The sequence below is a fragment of the Aulostomus chinensis genome, chromosome 4 (assembly GCF_037954235.1).
Source record: "Aulostomus chinensis isolate RoL2024-O1b breed Wild chromosome 4, RoL_Achi_v1.0, whole genome shotgun sequence".
In the NCBI taxonomy this organism is placed as follows: domain Eukaryota; kingdom Metazoa; phylum Chordata; class Actinopteri; order Syngnathiformes; family Aulostomidae; genus Aulostomus; species Aulostomus chinensis.
In genome coordinates, this window is record NC_141323.1 from 28,056,862 (window position 1) to 28,082,031 (window position 25,170).

General features: G+C 41.9%; 3 non-coding genes across 3 annotated transcripts; 1 reads left to right on the forward strand and 2 right to left on the reverse strand.

Annotated features, from left to right (window-relative positions):
* Positions 1-1,664: 1,664 nt before the first annotated feature.
* trnah-gug (transfer RNA histidin (anticodon GUG)) lies at positions 1,665-1,736 on the forward strand. Its single transcript has one exon. It is a non-coding gene; the product is annotated as a tRNA-His (tRNA).
* Positions 1,737-4,082: 2,346 nt separating this feature from the next.
* trnaf-gaa (transfer RNA phenylalanine (anticodon GAA)) lies at positions 4,083-4,155 on the reverse strand. Its single transcript has one exon. It is a non-coding gene; the product is annotated as a tRNA-Phe (tRNA).
* A 2,597-nt stretch (positions 4,156-6,752) lies between these two features.
* trnas-aga (transfer RNA serine (anticodon AGA)) lies at positions 6,753-6,834 on the reverse strand. The gene has a single exon. It is a non-coding gene; the product is annotated as a tRNA-Ser (tRNA).
* Between the last annotated feature and the right edge of the window lie 18,336 nt (positions 6,835-25,170).

Sequence of the window (25,170 nt, forward strand, 5' to 3'; positions counted from 1 at the left end):
AATGCCACCAGATCGTTTGGATTTCCTTTAAAATCAAGTACACATGAACATGAAGAGGTTTTCACAGGGCTGGTGGTGCAATGGATAGCATGACTGACTACTGTCAGAAGATTCTAGGTTCAACTCCTGGCTTGCGCACTTAAAACTTTATACTGAGAAGCTTTCACACCTGAAGTGTGAACCACTGCTAAAAGTCACTGAAATCCTCCAAGGTTTCCTCCTTGTCTGCTGTAAACATGAACACATGCATGGATCCTGCTACCTCTCACATGTTAAGCTGGCACTTGACAGTGACAGCAGGAGAACAAAAGAGCTTGTTTCTAACATTACTTGACAGCACTTTTTAGGGCCTGAGCCAGAAGGAACTTCTGGCAAAGACTCCATTATTTTTTCCACTTTTTTTTCTTCTTGCAATCAACACTGCCCAGAGTTGATCTGCAGGAAATAAGACTCATACAATTGATGCAGTTTGGTCAGACGGTGCAGACACACTTGACACCCAGAGAGGTGAGCAGGTTTTGGACCAAGTTGAAACTTGTGAAGTATTTGAGACAGAAAATGACAGAAAGCTGTGGCTGTGTTCTGGTTCTGCATGTTTCAGATTTATTCCCCTCCCAGTAATGTCTTATTTCCAGCTCTGCTCTCCCTCAACTACTGTTTAGTGTCATATTTATTTTGCTGACTACTTCATTGACATGTGGTCAAAATGTCTTGTGTTTCCTGAAATTAACTGAGTGCTGCTCAGTAAAGTTGACATGACTTGAGATTCTATTCCTGCTTGGTCCATTTCAACATTCTTATCCTTCCTATCATTGGAGATGAAGTATCAGTCAGGGCTGTACTTGATTAGTACTGCATATAGTACACATCAGTCACTGCCATTACACAGTGGAATGGAAGTTGAAATACTGTTGACCAGCAAGCTGAAAACTGTTGTGGTATTTGACAATTCTATTGTTTCTGAATGAAAATCATGTGAAGGAGAATCATTGAGACATCCTAAAAATGGCTGAGGTCTGCTGAGCTGCAGCAGGTCTGAGCTGCTTTTGATGCCCAGATGATGAGGAGGCAGTGAATGTTGGGTTTGGTGGAGCTGAAAAAATGCTGCAGGTGTTGAGAGGTCTGCTGGTGTCCAGGACTTCCTCTCCAGTTCTCAGCTTCTCCCTGCAGTTCCCACAAACACCACAACAGTCCTGGAACCCCTGCAGATGGTGGAGGACCATGATGACCCCGATGCACCATCAGGCCATCAAAAACCAGTCCTGATGATCAAAAAGGTCCCTCCACTCATCCAGCGTCAACTCTAGAAGAAGCTTCTGGAACAGATGAGCAAACGCACTCAACTAGAAATCATGATTTAAACACAATGTTGATTTTTACAATTTCCTTCAATGTTTTAAAAACCATCAAAGTAGACAGAAGCCCAGATGGTCCAAACCTGTTTCCTGTCTCCTGCCATTGTGGAGAGCCTCTGTTCTGTCCTGCTGCTGTCCAGTTGTCTCTACTGAGCTCCTCTGCTGGTTCCACCTTGAAGAGGGTCTGAGCTAAAATTGAACCTTGGGGAACTTCAACCTTTGATCTCAGAGTTTTGTGTTTGATTTTAGAATTCTTTCTTTGATCTCATCTGAGACAAAGACATGGAAGCTCAATCTGATGTTGAGGAGGCCGTGATCGTATAGTGGTTAGTACTCTGTGTTGTGGCCGCAGCAACCCCGGTTCGACTCCGGGTCACGGCAGCATGAGACAAATTTCTTGTGTGTATTGATGGACACAAACCAAGCAGAATTTTCCCACAATGCAATAGGGCGGTGTTTGGTCAGTGTTGAGCAGGCGTCAGTCTGACAATGATGTCATATTATTTTGTTATCACTTGACCAGACCCAAAAGTAGGCTCCAGGTATCAGTTTCTTCTCAATGCTAATATCTGCTAGCTTAGTCTGCTACTTTGATGGCTCTGACTACAAAAAGGTCCAGACCCCTGGATATGGTGGTTCCTCCCTAAACGTAGATTCTGTCAGCTCATGTTTTGAAATCAACTCACCATGAACACAAGTAGATTTCAATGGACTGCAAATGTGTCTCATTTAATGGTAAACATGTCAAATATAAATTCCATCACCTGAGGAGGTCTGCTGCTGGAATTAAGCTCCAGATATTCACAAGATATTTTATATCTTAAAATAAAGCATTTTTATATTTGATTTATTATTCATTAGCCTGCTTCATGTGGTGTGATTTTATGTGTCCTATATTGAATCGAACTTTGTAAACGATCGTCCCTGAGGATGTTGAATGATGTCAAAAAAGTGTTCTCTCAGCTCTCCTTTCCTCTAAATAGAGGAGTCTCTGCTGAGGTCGTTCCCTCTCAGAGTCCTGACGTCTATTCAGATGCACCGAGAGACTCAGGCAAACAGAAGACAAGGGCAAGTGAAGTAACCTGAAAATGAGAGGGAAGGTTCGACATCAAACTAAAACAGGAAGAACAGGACACAAATGGGATATCAAAATAAGAGAGACAGAAGATGGAACTCCATTTCCTTTCTGAGTCTGAGTCACAGGATTGATAGAGTAAAAATAAATGTCCTACCACAAAATCTCTTTCTAGTTCCAGGACCAACTGGAGAAATTGCCTTCAAAACCGTTTCTGAATTGAACAAAATGCTTTCCAGATTTATCTTGCAGGGGAAGAAACCCAGGCTCAAATTTAAACCACGACATGAATGAGCCCCAGTTCCTGCTGTACTGGCCCATCAAAATCTGGAAAAACGTTTCCGTAAAGTCCAAATCTCAATGAATAATTTGGAATGTTAACAGGAGAATATCACTACAAGTCATTTAATGATGTGCTTTTAATCCTGGGTTCAAGCCTCATGAAATGAACCCTAGGTTTAAATCCTGGATTCAAAGAGAGTAACAACTTTCTACTCACTTGTGGAAAATGGAAATTTAAAAGATTTGAAAGCCTGAGAAGAGAATATCACTGAGAAAGTCTGACTTTTTAGAATCCTCTTAGGTGAGCAATTATTTTAGAACACGACATCAGAAATGAAACAGACTTTAATGATCCAATGCTGAAAATATTCTTGGCTGCCCATCAAGAAACAAGAAAAACCTCATATCGTATGTTGTTTTCCGTTTGACCTGATTCTTGGTTGTCAACTAACTGGCTCATTGGCTTTCTTGATGGAACAACAAAAGCAAAAGTTGAAGACTTTGAATATCCAGGCCTCTGGCCTGATTCTCAGCTGTCATTTAAATTTCACATGAACTCAGTGTCCAAGCAAATATCTGGTGGGCTAAAATTACTTTTGTCGTTCTGTTGACTTTTTCCATAAGACGTCTGGAAAAGTATTATAACACAGTTCATGTTCCCAATGTTGGACTACGCTGGTGGTTTCTATGGGAACACTGGTGACGGCCCCAGGCCTGGGTCCTATGCAGCGTTGTGTGTGCAGGGTCCTGTTGGTGGGTGTGTTTGTGTCTTTGCAGGTTTGACGTCCTCAACAGTCAGGTTCCTTCATACCTGACAGAGCTCACAGGTGAACCCTGCCTCTCGCCCATAAATGCTGGGATAGGCTCCAGCCCCCCTGCAACCATTAATGTGGGTGTTTTGTTAATTGCATGCCACATGAAATTATTATTGGTCACTTTTCTAGCAACAGTCTCACAGTGGCAAGACAAGAACACTTCTGCTTTTGATGATGACAGTTTGTTCAACACTAAACTTCATCCAGTACCATGTTGTCAAACACTGGAACATCCATAGCACCTGAACAGGGACTTGAACCCTGGACCCTCTGATTAAAAGTCTGATGCTCTACCGTCTGAGCTACTCAGGCTCTTTCTACAGAATTTAGACAGGAAAAGAAACACCTGTGAAGGTCAAACTGATGCTTTCTTGACTTGTTCAATACTCCATGTTAAAGTCCACCATGCTTTTGATTGGCACTGATTCTCTGTGGCAAAATCCAACAAGAGGCTCCAAAAATGTCTTGAATGTCATAAGAATGCACAGGACAAGATGGTAGTTTCCTTCATGTCTGCAGTTCCTCCACTGGAAAGTAAAGTCAATGCTGTTCCTCTGCTGAAACCTGGGATCGGACCAGGGACCTTTAGATCTTCAGTCTAACGCTCTCCCAACTGAGCTATTTCAGCTCTGAGGGAGGGCCCTGCTTCTCTCATTTTATAATCTCTTCCACTCTCACTAGAACTTAGAGAGGATTTGAGCTTCTGAAGTCATGACACATTGAACAGTTCTATAGGACCATTTTTGATGAATGTCTGAATCACACAAGCCTTTTTTGTTTGTCTTCTTCCCAGTTGCCTCAACATTGTGTGAGCCAATAATTCCACATCTGTACCAGACAAACCTCTGGTTGGTGGGTTTTCTGGATCTTTCTGTTCTAACAGTGTCTTTTGTCTTAATTATGCCACTTTCACATGATACAAACACAAAATGAAAAGCAGAAAAAGCCAGAACCCAAAATATGGATTTGCAAGGTCAAACAAACAACAACCAGTCAAGCAAATGAAACCAACAGAAAACAACTACTGGTTCAAAACCAGTAAAAAACAAAAACAGAGGAAAAGTCTCTGTGTGCAAGAACATGTGTGTGTGTGTGTGTGTGTGTGTTTAGATGCGTGTGTGTGTGTGTGTGTTTAGATGCGTGTGTGTCAAAAACTGACAACATGAGCCAACAGTGGTGGTGTCTGTCAAAGAGGTGGAGCTCTGTCCTTCACCTGCAAGATTTCAGCAGGCAGCTCAGGTCTAGTTTTCTTCACTGTGCCACCATGATAAGTTTCCTCCTGAGAAGTTCTTGTCCAAGGTCATAGCTGGTAAAAGAATTGTCACAGTGATACTGGGACCCTGCAGTCCAGTCGTCATATCCAGGACCACACTGGACATGGCCGTCTTTGTTTGTTTTGTTGTTGTGCAACGTGAGAGAACGTGACAGACCATTTTATACCAAAGAGAGGCTCTGTGTGTGTGTGTGTGTGTGTGTGTGTGTGTGTGTGTGTGTGACCATGTTAAATTCTTTTAAATAAATGTGTTTCAACCTGCTATTATTTGTATGCTGTGTGATTTCTGAAAACCAAGACTAACTAAGCGCGCTGACCGATTGAGCCACAGAGACTCTGAGTCTCCTGCTTTTCATGAAGAGTTTTCAGGCTAATTTCAGAGTGTGAGGTCCACACTGCACATTTGAGGGAACATGAGGGACAGCTGAGAGTCTGACTGTCATGGCGAAAGCCTTCAGCACTAGAACTGAAACAGCCCCCACCATCTTAACCCCCCCAGACCAAACATCATCGTCCAGCCTCCAACCAGAGGTCCATCAGTTATCATGGGAGCCACGTGTGGAGTCTGGATTCTTTTCTAGAATGAGACGGCAATGACAGTCCTGCCAAGTGACATCACTGACATGAATGGATGACTTCAGTGCATCCAATTACCAAGTGCACTGCAGCAGTCCTTGTTGCTGTCTGCTGTTGTGTCACAGAAAAAGTCTTTGGTGCTGGGATGAGGTCATGGAGACGATCTGGGAGCAGTCCTGATGTTAAATGGACAAAATGTGTCAACATGAAATAAAATTGGAAACCTATTTGAAGCCTTATTTTGTGTTTGATGGACATTTTTTTAAATCTCTAATGACTTGTTTTAACTGAACCTACTGGATCCTGTGGTGCCTGATGAGGAGACAACTTGCAACTCTCTTCTGGCAGGCCTCCCTGCATGCTCATTCAAGCCTCTGCAGATGATCCAGAATGCAGCAGCACGCCTGGTGCTTCCAGCCCAGCGCTGCTCCAAATCTCTAGCCAGACTCTTCTCTTCTGTTGTTCCCAAATGGTGGAACAAACTACCCAACTCTGTGCGTTCTGCTGAGTCCCTTTCTACTTTTAAGAGACAATTGAAGACTCAATTGTTCAGAGAGCACCGAGGCACTTGACCTGACTCTTCTCCTCTTTGTGCTGTGGGGTAGAATAAGTCAGAGGGTCCAAGACCCAGCACTTAGTGATTATGTAGCACTAACTGTGTTGTGTGATGTTGTATGTCTGTCAAAAAAAAAGAAAAAAAAAAAGGGAGGGGGGGGCGACACTTCTTCTGCCACTAGATGGCGGTAGCTGTGACCAAATCACAACTGAAGCACTTTTGCGCTTCCTATGGACTTTTCCTTAATTAAGTCTAAATTCTTGCTTGTGTTGTACGTCGCTTTGGACAAAAGCGTCTGCTAAATGAAATTGTAGAATTGTAGAATTGTAGAACTTGGGTACAAAGTTGAAGAGAAGGGTTTTTGAAGGGGAGGGGATTTTTTTTCCAGTGTTGTAAATCAAAATAACTACAACGACATGATAGAATTTCTCAAAATGTCCTGACTAAGATGGATTCCAAACCAAATCAGCTGTCACAAGGGAAAGTCTGCATGTAAACACACACACACACACACACACACCAACTGACATTCCCAGGGACTAAACCAAACCAATTCCTACGTAACCCTAAGCTCCACCTCAGTTCCAGATGAAACTGGTTGAACATGGAACCGTCCCACTTGGAACATTTCCATCACCTTCACCACCACTGGAGTATCAACAAAGATTTTGGTCAACACCAGAATGGTTGAGACAAGACAACATGCTACCAATCCTCTCTCTCTCCCTCATCATCAGCTCCTACAGCCCTTGAAAGAAAACCTTTGACACATGGACCTACAGTAGGAGCAGATGTTGTCTCCTCTGGAACAGCAGTTTAACGTTGTTGGCAGGACTCGAACCTGCGCGGGGAGACCCCAATGGATTTCTAGTCCATCGCCTTAACCACTCGGCCACAACAACTACACTCCCATGCACATGAGTAGAGGATTGATATTCAACAATTAATCTTCTACACAGCACAGGAGATTTTTTTTTATCTTCTCACAAACACAAACTATTTGTGTGTGTGTGTGTGTGTGTGTGTGTGTGTGTGTGTGTGTGTGTGTGTGTGTGTGTGTGTGTTGTTTACCAGCAAGCTGAAAACTGTTGTGGTTTTTGACAATTCTATTGTTTCTGAATAAAAATCATGTGAAGGGACTTCCGGTGACGCCATGATGTAGAAGACACGAGGGAGAATTTCTCTGAGAGAAAACTTATGTAAAAATAGCTCTTTAACGTGATATTAGCAGCAGAAAGGGGTCGAGGACGCGGATAATCAGAGACTAAAGATAAGAGAAATAAAATGGACAAAAAAGGGAAGTCAGCTAAGAAAGAAAATGCGAATGATACAGGCGCCGGCGGAGCGCGGAGCGCCGCACCGGGGATGGCGATGTCCGGAGACGAGGTATCGATGATATTAGCGGAGCTCCGTAAACTACGCCAAGAACATGCAGACGCGGTGACGGAAAACAAAGGAGCCTTTGCAAGACTAGAAGCTAAAATAGCTGAAATGGGGGAGAAAATGGCTAAGTTGGAGCAGCGGTCAGATGAGATGGAAGAGAGGATTAACGACACGGAAGGCCGGACGGCGAGGCTGGAAAGAATGGTCACTTTTCTACTTCAACACGAGGCAAGGCTGTCCGCGAAATGCGAGGACTTGGAATCAAGATCAAGAAGAAACAACATCAGAATACACGGAATCCCAGAGGGTGCTGAGAAAAACGACACCATAGGATTTGTGACTCATTTTATTCAGTCCTCAATGAACTTCCCTGATAAAATGGCAGTTCATTTCGAGAGAGCGCACCGATCACTGACTACGAAGCCGAGAGAAAACACGGCCCCCCCGCGAGCAATAATTGTTCGCTTCCTCAACTACAGGGTGAAAGAACGGCTGATTCAAGAAGCATGGAAGAAAAAGCTCACGTATGAGGGACGTAACGTCTACTTTAACCAGGATTACACAAATGAAGTACAAAAAAAGAGGAAACAAGTAAGGGAAGTCATAAAGAAACTGAAGGAGAAGAACGTGAAGGCACAATCTCCATATCCTGCACAGCTGAAAGTCTTTCTGGAAGACGGGACAAAGACGTTTGCCACATTAATGGATGCTGCACCCATGCTGAGGAATATGGGGATTCAGGTGGAGGAGGAGGACGAGACCGAGAGACTACAGAGAGTGATGGCGCAAGGCAGCTGGACCATAATGACGGGACAGAGGGGGAGAAGACAGCAGCCAAACATCACAGAGACGGATCTACGGGCCCTTATCAAGTGAAGTATTTCATACGAAGAGGATGCCCTGAAATATACATGATCAATAAAAGTGTCTGTTAAAAAGGACATACACGAAGACAAATGGAGCTGGTTAAGAGGTAATTTACTACTTATAAAAAAAATAAAAAAAAACAACAGACAAAATATTGTTTTGGTTCTATTTTGGAGCAAAATCACTGCTTTTGTGGAGCAAATGGCAACTTTACACAACATCCGAGAAGTTGCAAGTGCACATAGTGCGAACCACCAGAGGGCCTTCGTCACAACTCTCTGGTCAGGGGACAGTTGGGAGTCTTGTTTTTCTTGTTATTGTGTATTAGTTCTTGAGGAGATGCAGACTTGTCTTTTTCGCTGTGCTACTTTTTGCACAGTTATATTAGTTAATAAGAGATGTAAAGTTACTGGGTTTCCACTTAAACAAATATGAGTAGGCTAAACCTTGTGTCATATAATGTCCATGGGTTGAATCACCCCATAAAGAGAAAGAAAATACTGAGTCAATTGAAAAAAATGCAATGTTCAATAGCTTTGATACAAGAAACACATCTGGATGACAACGAATGTAACAAACTGAAAAGGGAATGGGTAAACCAAGTATTTCATGCTTCTTTTGGAAAAAGAAAGGGAGTAGCCATATTAATAAATAAATCCCTGCAATTTCATACAGAGAAAGTGATAAAAGATCATCTGGGAAGATATATAATGATGGTTGGTTCCATAAGCGATATGACAATATCCATACTAAATGTTTATGCCCCAAATGAGGAAAATGCGGCATTCTTTAAAAATATAGCCAACGTAATTGCCAACAATGGGAAAGGGATGATAGTGATTGGGGGTGATTTTAACACAGTGCAGAATGGTAAGCTGGATAGATTGCCTCCAGAACAGGGACCAAGTGCAAAAAAATCTAAGGTACTAAATAATGTCATAAGAGAGCGAGGTCTTACTGATCCATGGAGAAGAAATAACCCTAGAGGGAAGGATTTGACTTTTTACTCAAACCCACACGGGAGTTATTCAAGGATAGATTTTTTCTGCGTTTCACAACAACATATGCATAAAGTGCTGGACTGTGGCACGGACACCATAACTATAAGTGATCATGCTCCTATTACGCTAACGGTAGATATGGGTAATGAATCTTTTTTCAAATACTGGAGACTTAATGTATCTCTGTTATCAGATGAGAGTGTGGTAAAGGAACTAAAACAAAATTTAAAGGAATACTTTCAAACTAATGACAATGGGGAAGTTTCACCTTCAATTTTATGGGACGGGGGGAAGGCAGTTATTAGAGGGAAAATAATAGAGATATCTTCCAGAATGAGAAAGGCCCGATTAAAGCAACAAAATATGTTAGAGAATAAAATTAGAGAGTTGGAATTGGAACACAAAAGAACATCAAGTAACTCAACACTTATCGAACTGAAAAAAATCAAACAACGGCTCGATGAACTATTAACTTACAAAGCAGAGGGGGCTTTAAGGTTTACGAATCAGAGATATTATGAGATGGGGAATAGAGCCTGCAGATTATTAGCATTTCAACTTAGAAAAGCCCAGGCAAATAGGACGAGAAATAAAATAAGACATCCTAACTCCAAAAAATATATGATAAAGCCAACGGAGATAGCAGAAGCCTTTGCAGAATATTATAAAAATCTATATGATGACCCTGACTCGCAATCACTAGAAAATAAAACACTGGCATTCCTCAAAAGATTGCACTTACCGTCATTATTAACAGAGGAGGCATCTGAAATGGTTAGGCCAATCTCAGTACAGGAAATAGCTAATACAATTAAGGTACTTAAAAATAATAAATCCCCTGGCACGGATGGGCTCTCGGGAGAATTTGATAAGTGTTTTGCGAAGGAGATTACACCAGCCCTTTTCAAAGGATTTAATTATGCCCTGACATCAGGTGACCCACCAACATCTTGGTCAGAAGCCATTATCTCAGTCATACATAAAGAAGGAAAGGACCCAACCACATGTGAAGGATACAGGCCTGTCAGCTTGTTATGTAGTGATCTGAAGATATTGACTCATATTTTAGCACATAGGATATAGATATATATAACAAAATTAATCAAACCAGATCAGACAGGGTTCATCCCTGGTAGACAAGGAGCTAACAATATTAGGAGAACATTAAATCTTATATCATGTACTAAAAACAACAGACAGCCCGCTTTGATGCTCAGTTTAGATGCACAAAAGGCATTTGACCGGGTAAAATGGAGCTTCCTATATCGGACATTAGAAGTTTTTGGGTTTCATTCAACATTTATAGATTGGGTAAAATTGGTTTATAAAAACCCCAAATCACGGATTAGAGTTAACGGATGCTGTTCAGATTTCTTTCCCCTCAAAAGAGGGGTCAGACAAGGGGATTGTCTGAGTCCATTGCTGTTGGCATTAAGTACCGAACCATTAGCCGAATCAATAAGACAAAATAAGGATATTAAGGGAATAAGAGATGAAGGGGGAGTGGAGCATAAAATATCTTTATTTGCTGACGATATATGAACATATCTAAGTGAACCCTCCTTAACTATACCAGCTTTATTGAACAATCTGAATGAATATGGAGAATCATCAGGTTATTTAACTAATGAATCTAAGTCAGTAGCAATGATGCTTTCAGGCAAATATCCAACTGAATTAGAGGGAAAGTTCAATTTCAAATGGACCACCACAGGGTTTAGATATCTTGGCATCATTATTACTCCCATTATATCACAGCTATTTAAAGAAAATTATGGAAAACTGATTACAGAAATAAAGAAGGATTTGGCCAGATGGGAGATATTGCCCCTGTCGATGGTGGGAAGAATCGAAACAGTGAGAATGAACATTGTACCCAGATTGTTGTTTCTGTTCGAGTCACTGCCAATTATGGTCTCTAGTTCAACTTTTAAGATGTTAGACAAAATCATATCTAAATTTGTTTGGCAAAATAAAAAAGCTAGAATCAAATACAAAATCCTTCTTTGCCCAAAAGAGAAGGGAGGGTTAAATTTACCTGGTCTAAAAAATTATGATTGGGCAGCACAACTTAGAGCGATTATTACGTGGATCACGAAGGAGACAGACACAATGTGGGTGGGAATGGAACAAAATTCCTGTCAGAAAACACCTTTGGAGGTACTCCCGTTTTTGAAAGAGAAGATGCAGAAAAAAGAGGGGCTGCGTAATGACTGGATTAGGGTAACAATAAAAGTATGGTCAATAGTGCGAAAAAAACTGAAAATATCTAAGTCAATAAGTAGAATCACCAAAATAGCAGGAAATCCAGACTTTTTACCATCTGTTATGGATGCAGGGTACAACAAATGGAGAAGTAAGGGGTTAATTTATATTGCACAAGTTTTCAATGGACAGTATATGAAGTCGTTTGAGCAACTTAAAAAAGAGTTTAACTTACCGAACCATGACTTCTACAAATTTCTACAATGAAGACACTACCTTCAGAAGCACAGAGAGTGGGAAAATATTTGTAGAACACCATCTAAGCTGGAGGAATTGCTGTTGTCGTATTTGGAGGGAGAGACTAAAAAGGGGTTAATATCAAAAATCTATAGAGTACTACAACATGAATGTAAGGACAACAATTTGGATGTTAAGGAAAAATGGGAATTAGAAACAAATACGATTATACCAGATGAAAATTGGGAGGAAACATTCAGAGCAGGACACAAATTAACAAGCAGCCCAATGTGGAGGGAGTTTGACTGGAAGGTGAAGATGAGATATTTCAACACTCCATCTAAGACTTCAAAATATAGCAACACATCTGAACTGTGTTGGAGAGGATGTCAGTTAATAGGAGATTTTACGCACATATTCTGGGATTGCCCACAGCTGTTGAACTTCTGGGAGAATGGTCGGAAGGAGATTGGGCAAATTTTGGACATTAATTTTGCTTTGGACGCAGCAATGTTTATCCTTGGCATACCACCTGAGAATCTGACAGACAGAAACCTGATTGCTTTGTGGAGGATTTTGATTCTGATCGCTAAAAAGACAATAACAGCCTGCTTGCTAAAGCCAGAACCTCCAAACATATCACAATGGAGGAATAGAGTAAAAAATGTATACATCATGGAAAAAATCACAGCAAGGTTACAGCTGAAAACAGGACAGTTTGCTGAAAGATGGGCACCAGTGAAAACAGTATTGGAATTATAAACATCAACATTTTTTAAAATGTTTTTTTTTATTTATGTATTTTTTTTTCATGTGTATCTTGGAATAAGTATCTGAACACTTGTCTGGAATATTTGTCTGCGCATCTCTGTCATGTTCTATCTGTGCTGTATGTATGTTAAATAAAAAATAAGTTCCAAAAAAAAAAAAAGCCTCACAGTAATTCAATAATCTAGAAGTAGAAACCAGAGTCACTTGGGACAAGGATGGGATTCAAACCCATGCTTGCAGAGCACAATGGATTAGCAGTCCATCGCCTTAACCACTCGGCCACCTCGTCTGCTTATGGCAAACCCTCACCTTTTTAACAGCTGAACTCTTTGGAGCCTATTTGTCAGAAATGGACCCAGCAGGAGCCACTGAACACAACTCTGACATAATCAGGCTTCTTCCCAGCAGCATCGTGCTACAGAAGGCAGAATACAGACCATCGACACATCATCAGAGTGAACACCAGCTGATGTTTACAAGTTTAATTCACCTCTTACTACAAAATGACATCCAAGCTCAGATTCTCTTGTCCTGATTGAACAAGTAAATGTTTAAGAAGATGAGAGTACCAGACTTTTTCATCCAAGGAAACAAGCATCCTATCACTGTCCTATGCAGAGTTTCTATGAAAAAAAGTGAGACAACCCCAAGATTTTCTTTTTCCTCTTGTTGGATTTTGCCACAGAGAATCAGAGCCAATCAAAAGCTTGTTGGACTTTAACGTTGGAGGACTGAACAAGTCATGACATCATCAGTTTTACCTTCACAGGTGCTTCATTTACTTTACTTTCAATTTTACAGAGGTAGAACCTGAAATCAAAGCTGTCTGTCAAAAGAAGTGAAAGCTTCCCAGGCTGTGATGTTCTTGTCTACAAACTGTCTTGTATGGAGCTTCAATCTTTAATAAAAAGAATAAAAAGAGGATAACATTTGTTGTGATTTGGCGCTTTAAAAATAAAACTTACGACTTACATGGAAACTGTGGGGGGGGGGGGTGGAGCCTCCATCAGGTATGTGTTTGATGTCTGAATTCTGTCTCTGATGTCTGAATTCTGTCTTTGATCTCTGGGTTCTGAGCATTGGTCTCCTGCTTCAGTCTTTGATCTCTGACTGATCCTAAACTAATCAAAGGATCACATCAGCATATTGGTCCAGTCTACAGATGGTGATTTTACCTATTTGAAGCCTTATTTTGTGTTGGATGGACATTTTTAAAATCACTAATGATTTTTTGACTGAACATCCTGGACACTGTGGTGCCTGATGAGGAGACAACTTGGGTACAAAGTTGAACAGGAGGGTTTTTGGAGAAGGGATATTTTTGCAGTGTTCCAAGTCAATAATAACTGTGGCAAAATGTCATCATTTTTCAAAATGTCCTCACGAAGATGGTTTGAAATTCTGTCTCTCCCTCATCCTCAGCTTCTACAGCCCTTTAAAGAAAACCTTTGACTCGTGGATCTAAAAAGATCAGATGTTGTCTCCTCCAGAACATCAACACTTTAACGTTGTTGGCAGGACTCCAACCTGAGCAGGGAGACCCCAATGGATTTCTAGTCCATCGCCTTCACCACTCGGCCACAACAACCACATTCACACACAAATTTGTAAAAGATTCACATTGACACAATTCTTTAAAATTATGTTACAAGCCCATTTGTGTGAGGTCCTATTTTCTCTTTTTCAGCATTCCTTTGTTTCCAGGTCTCTAATAAGTGCAGAATTACAAAGACAAGCAAGCTTGATCCATCCTGGGCAGGTGATAGGAGCCCATTGACCACTGGCCAGAGACCCTGGCACAGACGTTGGGGGTGGTGATAGAGAGCATTTCTACAATTATATTCTACATTTATAGAAGTCTACAATCCTACAATTTCATTGAGCAGACGCTTTTGTCCAAAGCCACTTGCATATGTTTTTGGTGAGTTTGGCTCCTGAGCTCAAGACAGTTGTGACTAATAAAGGACAGCTTCAAACGCAGCTGTGAAGCCTCATTGTCAGCAGGGAGGAACGACAGGTGTCTCCCTCTAGTGGCTCCTCACAGCAACACAAGCCTCATTTCATTCACATGCATCCACCACCTCACTACCAAAGGCCAGTTGGGCCTCCACAGACAGGTGAGTTTCAAGTGTTGGACAAAGGTCTTTAAGATGTTCTTATTAATTCTATAACATCTGAGACTAAAATCTATGGAATTACAACTAACAAGCAGTCAAACACCTGATCAGATGCTCCTTCATGAGGCTGAGAAGAATCAATCTAAACTGGGATGAAGAAATGAATTGAGAAGAGAAACCTACTGATTGGATGACATGGACCCACCTGATCCATGTCAGCCTTGTTGGAGCAGAAAGAGGTGGATCAGAGGAATCAGTGGATCAAGACTCAGGTGTCAGATGCAGAATGTCTTTATTGACAATGGAGTCAGAGAAATCTTCCAATGTGAGAGAACGTGACAGACCATTTTATACCACAGACAGGCTGTGTGTGTGTGTGTGTGTGTGTGTGTGTGTGTGTGTGTGTGTGTGTGTGTGTGTGTGTCCTAACTGACTGGAAACTGGATAATAACCAGACTAACTTTTATTATTGACCAAGTCTGGGTGACTCACTTAATTCATAACTGAAGTGATTATTTAATTAATAAACAGAACATTTGTCCAAAAGTCATGATCAAATTCATGTAAAATCTGAGCAACGAGGGTTTGAAAATGTTCAAATGAGCCAAAACAATGTCCTGGGATCCAACCAGGGACCTTTAGATCCACACCAATCTTCCCTGACCTCATAGAAACTGGAACATTTCAACAAATAAATTCAAATTCAACTAAGCAGCAACTCTAGAACAGTCAGAGCACTTGCTAATTCCCCTGTTAGCTCCAGATCAGACAATGCAGGCTCACCTTCACGCTTGGTTGTACGACCGTCACCAGTTGAATCTTCTCTGGTTCAACAAACTCTGGGGACTCAAGACACAAGTCAGCACCGGTGCAGGTCCAGATCCAGATGTTAGCTGATGGGGACAATGGCTTAAGGGAGCTCCAGGTAGCTGGTTTGAACTGGTCCCTCATCTCTGTGAGGAGAAACCATCTGAGGTGGAGGGTGAAGATCTGCTTTGTCCTCCTGATCTCCCAGTAAAGCCAGTATCAGTAGCGGCTGGCTCATAGGGGGCGCTGGGGCGCCGCCCCACCAGCTGTGGAGAGGAAAATCCCTACATGTATTGATACATATATATGTGCATATGTTTACAATTTGTATCGTCAGTGTCAGCCTTACTTAATTGTGTGTGTCTACATGCAATATGGGTCATTTAAACAACATTTACGCCAACTGACTCATTCAATTAATAGTGAATTTACTCTGATAGACTGTATAATTTGTCTTTAGGGGCGCTCGTCAAAGCGCCCCAGACCTGCAATTAATTAGCCAATCCTGTATGGTTGCTAGGGAAAAATAATGAATAATTGGCCAATCAACATCGCCAAATTTAACGGCGTAGGGGCGCTGGAAAAGTCGCCCCTACGCCAACGTAAAATGCGTGAAGGTTTGGATTGCTAAAGCTAGCTGAGGAGCCCGCGATATTCTTTTTGCGTAGTGAGATTCCCAGATTTCCGATGCCCTATGAAAAAAATACCGCGAGAAGTGAGTGAGAGAGAAAATGGCGACAACAACGATCCAAGTTCAAGAGCAGCAGTTTCCACCAAATTCGGTGAGATCCCTTTTAAATGTCCCTTTTGCGAGGAGGACCATGGCGGAAAAAATCCGCGTTAAGGAGCTGGGACCGGACAAGCCTGAAATCAACATCCAGCAGCAGTCCAAGGAAAAGGCTAAATCCTACAACAGGACTTTTTGCCGGAGCTGGTTTCAGCGCAAGCCGTGGCTGACGGGTTGTGGAGCAGCCAACGCACTTTTTTGCTTCCCCTGCATCCCTTTCAGGAGTGACCGGTGTGATTCAGCATGGACACAGACAGGAATCACTGACCTAAAGCACCTCTCCGAGCGGATTAAGAAACACGAAAGAGCGAAAATTCACATGGAAAACTGCGTGAAGCTAGCGGTTCTTGGGAAGATTAGCATAGCAACGCAGCTCGATGACAGTCACCGCATCGCTGTAAGGAAGCACAATGATGACGTAGATAAGAACCGTAACATCTTATCTAAGATAATTAACTGTTAAATTCCGTGGTGCTTTTGAACTGGCTCTGCGGGGACATGACGAAAGTGATTCCTCTGACAACGCTGGAATATTCAGAGGTCCAGTTGACTTGATGGCATCCATTGATCGGTACTTGAGGGAGCACCTTGAAAATGCAACCGTTTTTAAAGGCACCTCGAAGACAGTACAGAACGAGCTTGTGGACTGTATGCTGGCAGTTTTGAGAGAACAGATCCTGGATGAAGTTAAATCGGCAGACTTTTTAGCGATCCAGGCTGATGAAACTACTGACGTTTCAACACAGTGTCAGTTAGTCTTAGTTCTGAGATACATTGACGACCGCCACAGTATTCAAGAGCGGTTCTTTGAATTTTTGAAACTGCCCAACACCTGTGCGGATGCAATAGCCAGTGCCTTATTGGAGAGGCTGCACAGCATCCTTTCTGAGGGACAAGAAAAGAAGCTGATTGCCCAGGCCTGTGATGGGGCAGCTGTGATGAGGGGTGCCAAAGGAGGAGTGCAGCGAAAGGTACAAGACATCTATCCAAACGCTCACTATGTTCACTGCTATGCCCATCAGTTAAACCTGATACTGCAGCAAGCAACCTCCCACATCCCTCAGATCAGTCACTTTTTTTCTGACATGGGGGGATTTGCTTCTCTTTTCTCTAAGTCAAGCAAGAGAACTGCAGTGCTTGATGAGATGGTTGCGCACCGACTTCCAAGTGCATCATCAACACGTTGGAACTTCAACAGTCGTGTTAACACAGTTTATGAGCACAAGAAGGATCTGGTGAATTGCTTTCAGGCTATCCGGAACAGTGAAGGGTTTGATAGCCAGACAAAGAGAGAAGCTGGTGGCTATGTGAGAATGCTGGAAGATGAAACTTTTTGTTTTTTACTGGCCCTGTTCCACAAAATCATGCCACATGTGGACATCCTTTACAACCAGCTGCAGAAGAGAAACATTGATGCTGTCTACATGGCAGGAGTCACCCAGACATTCATTGACCACATGCAGGCTATCAGGTATGCTAAATTAATTAATTTGTAGCCTAACCTAAATTTCTCTCTATATGTAGACTTAAATGCTTATATATCATCTTATTTAAAGAATTGATTTATCTGTATAATATAACTGACAGTAATGACATCCACCTTTGGTTTTGTTAATGTATCCCTAACTAGTTTTTAGAACTTACTCATGAAACTTATGTGTTGGGTCAGGGAGGATGTGCCTACTCTGGCTAAGGATGAGGAGTTCAGGGGACCTGCTCAGGAGCCACCCGCAAAGAGACGCAGAACCTTGGGAGAAGACACACTGCACCATTTGGCACTGGAGGTAAGAACTTGCTTCTTAGTGTGATTTGAATCACATTATTAAATAAAATCAAAATAAGATGTTGGCCATATGATACAGTGGTCCAGACTTAAATGTATATTGTTTTATGATGATATGAATCATTACAGTATGTTTATTACATAATGTAGGCTAGCTCATCAGGTCAATGTATTAAGACAAGTGAAGATGCAATAATTCCTATTTTGTATAATTATATCATTGCATAGGTATGTGACACCATTGTGAGCCATGCCAAGGAGAGATTTAGTTTCACCAAGCATCTTGTCAGCGCCACACTCCTGCAAGGAGACCTGTTCCCACAGCACAGCCGAAAGTTCCCAGATTCAGCACTGAAAACCACAGTGGAAGCCTATCCCTCATTGGACAAGGCCAGACTTTAAACAGAGCTGTCTCTGATCTACGGGAACGAAGAGTTTCAGAGTTGCAGTGGTGCACTGGCTCTCTATCAGGTTTTGATGGAAAATAACCTTCAAGACACGTTCACTGAAACTGTAAGTCTGCACAACATCCTCATCACCACACCAATGACAACGTCAGAATCTGAGAGGTGCTTCTCCACTTTGAAGAGGATAAAAACTTTTCTTACAAATACCATGGCACAAGATCGGCTCAACGCTCTGGCTATGCTCTCCATTGAGAAAAAACTGACACGAAACATTCCTGGTTTCAACACCAGGGTCATTGAGAAATTTGCCTCCCAGAAAGAGAGACGAGCAAAGTTCCTGTACAAATGACTGCTGAATTCGAACACACACCCAGAAAGACTGAAACAAATAGACAGAGAGACAGAGGGAGAGAGACAGGTAGACGAAGAGAGAAAGAGAGACGGACACAAAGAGAGAGAGACAGAGAGAGACAGACACACTAAGAGACAAACAAACAGAGATAGAGACACAGAGAAAAGGATACAAAGACGGAGACACAGAGAAGGAGACAGAGACAGACACAGATGAACAAAGAGAGAGACAGAGAGAGAGAGACACACACATTGTTGATTTGTATCGTATAGATTGAGCTCAAATCACCTTCTGTAAAGTTAACATCATTGTATAATATTTGATCTCATAAAATTGACTGTAGTTGTAAATTGTTGTTGTTTTTTTTGTCTTTGAAACTGTCGATTTTAAGAAGGAAAGTAAATACTATTTTAAAACATTTAATAATTGTCCGGCTGCTCTTTTTGAATGATTATACTAGACTAGGCACGGAAATGTTTTTGGCACACCAGCCCCACCAAGAATTTTTTTCACCAGCCACCACTGGCTTCTGTCATTTAGTTTCCAGGAAATGTTGATGACACACTGGGATTTTTTGTTCTCCTGCTGTCACTGTCAAGTGCCAGCTTAACATGTGAGAGGTAGCAGGAGCCATGCATGTGTTCATGTTTACAGCAGACAAGGAGGAAACCTTGGAGGATTTCAGGGACTTTTAGCAGTGGTTCACACTTCAGGTGTGAAAGCTTCTGAGTATAAAAGTGAGTTTAAGTGAGCGAGCCAGGAGTTGAACCTGGAATCTTCTGACAGTAGTCAGTCATGCTATCCATTGCACCACCAGCCCTGTGAAAACTGCTTCATGTTCATGTGTACTTCATTTTATAGACAATCCAAACGATCTGGTGGCATTTTCAGGGGACACAATGGTGCAGTGGTCAGCACTGTGGCCTCACAGCAAGAAGGTTCCAGATTCGAGCCCCAGCTGTGTGGAGTCTGCATGTTCTCCCTGTGTCTGTGTGGGTTCTCTCTGGTACTCCAGCTTCCTCCCACAGTCCAAAGACATCAAGAGGGGACGAGGCTGATTGATACTCTAAATTTACTGTAGGTGTGGCTGTGAGTGTGAATGGTTGTCTGCCTGTATGTGTTGGCCCTGTGATGGACTGGTGACATGTCCAGGATGAACCCCGCCTCTTGTCCGAAGGCTGCTTGGATAGGCTCCACCCCCACACACAAACCTTGACATATAATCAGTGGAGAAAAGGAAATTTATCAACACTCATGACTGAGTCTCTTTTGAGAACTGAACTGGATATAAACTCTGAGAATTCAGAGTAAGGACCAGGAGGGTGGGACACAATAATAGATAGGAGGAAATGTGGAGTCTGGGTTCTTTTGTAGAATGTGAAGGCAATGACAGTCCTGCCAAGTGACATCACTGACATGAATGGATGACTTCAGTCACATGACTGGATGACTTCAGTCACATGACTGGATGACAGTGTAGATTCCAATGTAGAGGTTGGGGAAATAGTCTCTGAGAATCCAGCTTGAACCAACGCCCTCCTTGTTCTTCAAAAACCCAAACAGCGACCATCAGTCTCCCTCCAATCCTGTACTTGGGTTCAATGTTGCTGTTCCATTTTGCAGCAGTAGGTGTCGCTGTGATCCCAGGTTCAGTTCAAGAGTCCCAACTCCAGCTCATGTTGGTGACCTCAGTGGCAGGGTAAAATGGCGCTTCAGTGGATCATGTGCATCAACTCATGTCTGTCCTCACTGCTCCACAGGTCTGTCAAATGTTCTGTAAAATAGTTTGACCACAGCCGAGATGCTAGATTAGGAGTTGATGGGAGTTGTTGCAGATACCAGTGTCCAAAGTCCAGCTTGAACCTAGTTTGTGCACTTATTTGTCAAGCTAGCAGAGATTCTTTTCACTGCCAAGCTAAAGTGACTTCTGTCAACAAAGGTAAACATACAAAAGGATATTTCTACTGTCAGTTCAAGATTTTTATCAAACTCCTTTTTCATAGCTTCAACCTTCCTCTTGTGTTAGCTTTCTGTTCCCATCTCTGATGTTAACAGGTCAGTTTTGACCCTCGTCTTCAATCAGCTGTAAAATAAACTAAAAACAATTTTCTATCATCCAAGTTGTTTCCCATCTCCCGGTTACCTTGTTAGGCTTCCTTATCCATGGAAATATTGATTGGAATATTTTGTTGTGGGCCTCTGGACCTTTTTTTAGTCAGTAAACCCTCGATTTCAGTTAAAAAAATGATCAAATGAACCTCCAGAAAATCATAGAAAGAAACAAAATGTTGTTGTGTTTCCTGACCATTACTGAGGGGTGTTAGAACACATCTCTGACATGGATTGGTTTGATTTATTATTCATTTTAATATTATTAACTATTGTAACATCCATGGTGTTATGGGTCAGTTTCGACCCTCATATATTTACTTCAACAAAAAGGCAAAAAATTCTCTTTTTTTTCAGCAATAGAACTTTAATACAAACACAAAATGAAAAGCAGAAATGGAGTGACTGCAGGAACAGGAGCTCCATGGAGCTCAAAGGAGTGATCACTCTCAACTTTGAGCAGTCCTGTTCAGAGTTTTCCAACAGGGCTTTGAGAAACCAAGAGTTCCCCAGAGCTGCAAGGAGGAACAAGAAGGAGACTTGGAAAAAGAAGGGAGGGAAACCTGCTGATGTGTTATGAACTTAAGTCACATAAAGTTCTCCATTTATTGAGTTTGTATTTTAAAACTTAAATGTGCAGTTCAGTGTTGAACAATAAAGAATGTGTTTATTGGTGATAAAGCATTTCAAGCTTTAAGTAGGAGGAATTGCTTTCTTGATCACCCCTTGACTAAAAACACCTACAAAATAAAACACACCACTGCTGTGGGCACCCACCTCATGGGAGTCAGGCCCCTGGTGGTCATGGCCCCCAGGAGCCGTGGTGGGCGTCCCTGATTTTCATTTCTAAAAGGTGGCAACCTGACAGCAAACAAACACATCCTCTGAACCAGGAGTCTCAGTTGAGGCTGCATCTGAAACCAAAGACTGTGTATGAATAACTGTCAACCCACATTCTTTGTCTGGACTAAAAGTTAATTAGTTAACAGTTGGCTAAGCTACCTGTGGTCAAGTACTGATTTAAAAAAGGTCCAGAGGCCAACAACAAAATTTTCAAATCATCCAGTCATGTGACTGAAGTCATCCAGTCACGTGACTAAAGCCATCCAGTCACGTGACTGAAGCCATCCATTCATGTGACTGAAGTCATCCATTCATGTGACTGAAGTCATCCATTCATGTCAGTGATGTCACTTGGCAGGACTGTCATTGCCGTCACATTCTAGAAAAGAATCCAGACTCCACATGTGGCTCCCATGATAACTGATGGACCTCTGGTTGGAGGCTGGACGATGATGTTTGGACTTGAAGGAAAACTCCTTGTCCAAATTCCATTGTGTTCAAATTTAAAGTCCCACAATAAGAAGTAGCTGAATCTGACAGGTGAAGGTTTGGAACTACAAGATGGTTGATGTTTTCTTGACTTGATGCTCTGACTGTCAGGGTAGATGACAGCTTCTTTCTGCTGCTGCATCTGAGTGGCTATGATTGGAGGTTTTACCTCCCAAGTTTGTCTGGTTCCAGGGGAAATTTGAAAATTCCAGTCCCCAACCTTGGCTGTTCTGAAACTCTTCTCCTGAATCACTCCTGAGCTGCAGCAAGAAAAAATACCAGTGCCCAACCAGATCAACTTCATGGCTGCTAACAGCCTCAGACACTTGATTTCCATCAATCTGGAGCCAAGAAGGCCCTCACCTGTGGTTCTCCTCCAGGAGGGTCCAGGTTCTGCCATTGTGGCTCCTTGTGCCACTGCCAGAGAGTCTCAGCTGCACACTGCAACATTTCAAGAGGAGATTTACATTCCTTCAAATGTCCTGACATCTTCTTCCAATGGTTCTGTTCCATATTTATATTTTAAAATCAATCACACAATGAAAGCTGCCACAGCTGGTTTAACAGAGAGAACACACTAAGAGATTTGAAACCAGTAAAATATGCTTTTCTGTGTGCAAACTAGTGAGGGGCATGGAAGGATATTTTACCACCAATACAGAACCCAAACTTTAGTCATGTGATGAGATGGCGACTGTGAAGAGTGATTATGAAGTTAATCGACAAAATGTGAATTGAAAGAAAATACATTAAAAAATACTAAATAAACAAATAAATAAAAGAAGGAGCACAAATGACATTTTCCTGCACAAATTTACTGGTATTAGACTGCATTTTTGGTTCATGAGTAGATGAAAGAGTATCACATATATATTATATACATGTGATACATGCACATGGCTTTGGACGAAAGCTGAAAGAAATTGTAGAATTATTTAAATGTACCAAGTGGACTATTTCAGGTTTCTTGAAGATGCTTCAGCTCTCATCCAAGAGGCGTCTTCGGTTTTCTTCACTGATGGGAGGATTTATAGCTCTGTGGGGGCGGGACCTTCTACAGAGGTGATTGACACATGTGAGCTCTGGGTGTCTGAGTTGTTTTGGTCAGGTTGTGAAAGGGAAGTTGACTCAACTGGTATCTGTGTCAGTTAAAAGCCTCACAGTAATTCCATAATGTTGGAGTAGAAACCAGAGTCGCTCACGACGAGGATGGGATTCAAACCCACGCGTGCAGAGCACAATGGATTAGCAGTCCATCGCCTTAACCACTCGGCCACCTTGTCTGCTGACAGCAACCCTGAGCTTTTAAACACCTGAACTCTTTGGAGCCTATTTGTCAGAAATGGACCCAGCAGGAGCCACTGAACACAACTCTGACATAATCAGGCTTCTTCCCAGCAGCATTGTGCTACAGAAGGCAGAATACAGACCATCTATACATCATCAGAGTGAACACCAGCTGATGTTTACAAGTTTAATTCACCTTTTACTACAAAATGACATCCAAGCTCAGATTCTCTTGTCCTGATTGAACAAGTAAATGTTTAAGAAGATGAGAGTACCAGACTTTTTCATCCAAGGAAACAAGCATCCTATCACTGTCCTATGCAGAGTTTCTTTAAAAAAAAAAAGTGAGACAACCTCAAGATTTTCTGTTTCCTCTTGTTGGATTTTGCCACAGAGAATCAGAGACAATCAAAAGCTTGTTGGACTTTAACGTTGGAGGACTGAACAAGTCATGACATCATCAGTTTTACCTTCACAGGTGCTTCATTTACTTTACTTTCAATTTTACAGAGGTAGAACCTGAAATCAAAGCTGTCCATCAAAAGAAGTGAAAGCTTCCCAGGCTGTGATGTTCTTGTCTACAAACTGTCTTGTATGGAGCTTCAATCTTTAATAAAAAGAATAAAAAGAAGATAACACTTGTTGTGATTTGGCGCTTTAAAAATAAAACTTACGACTTACATGGAAACTGTCTGGGGGGGGGGGATGGAGCCTCCATCAGGTATGTGTTTGATGTCTGAATTCTTTCTCTGATGTGTGAATTCTGTCTTTGATCTCTGGGTTCTGAGCATTGATCTCCTGCTTCAGTCTTTGATCTCTGACTGATCCTAAACTAATCAAAGGATCACATCAGCATATTGGTCCAGTCTACAGATGGTGATTTTACCTATTTGAAGCCTTATTTTGTGTTTGATGGACATTTTTAAAATCATTAATGACTTTTTGACTGAACATCCTGGACACTGTGGTGCCTGATGAGGAGACAACTTGGGTACAAAGTTGAAGAGGAGGGTTTTTGGAGAGGGGATATTTTTGCAGTGTTCCAAGTCAATAATAACTGTGGCAAATATCATCATTTTTCAAAATGTCCTCACGAAGATGGTTTGAAATTCTGTCTCTCCCTCATCCTCAGCTGCTGCAGCACTTTAAAGAAAACCTTTGACTCGTGGATCTAAAAAGATCAGATGTTGTCTCCTCCAGAACATCAACACTTTAACGTTGTTGGCAGGACTCCAACCTGAGCAGGGAGACCCCAATGGATTTCTAGTCCATCGCCTTCACCACTCGGCCACAACAACCACATTCACACACACATTTGTAAAAGATTCACATTGACACAACTCTTTAAAATTGTGTCACAAGCCCATTTGTGTGAGGTCCTATTTTCTCTTTTTCCGCATTCCTTTGTTTCCAGGTCTCTAATAAGTGCAGAATTACAAAGACAAGCAAGCTGGATCCATCCTGGGCAGGTGATAGGAGCCATTGACCACTGGCCAGAGACCCTGGCACAGACTTTGGGGGGTGGTGAGAGAGAGCATTTCTACAATTATATTATACATTTATAGAATTCTACAATCCTACAATTTCATTGAGCAGACGCTTTTGTCCAAAGCCACTTGCATATTTTTTCGGTGAGTTTGGCTCCTGAGCTCAAGACAGTTGTGACTCATAAAGGACAGCTTCAAATGCAGCTGTGAAGCCTCATTGTCAGCTGGGAGGAACGACAGGTGTCTCCCTCTAGTGGCTCCTCACAGCAACATGAGCCTCATTTCATTCACATGCATCCACCACCT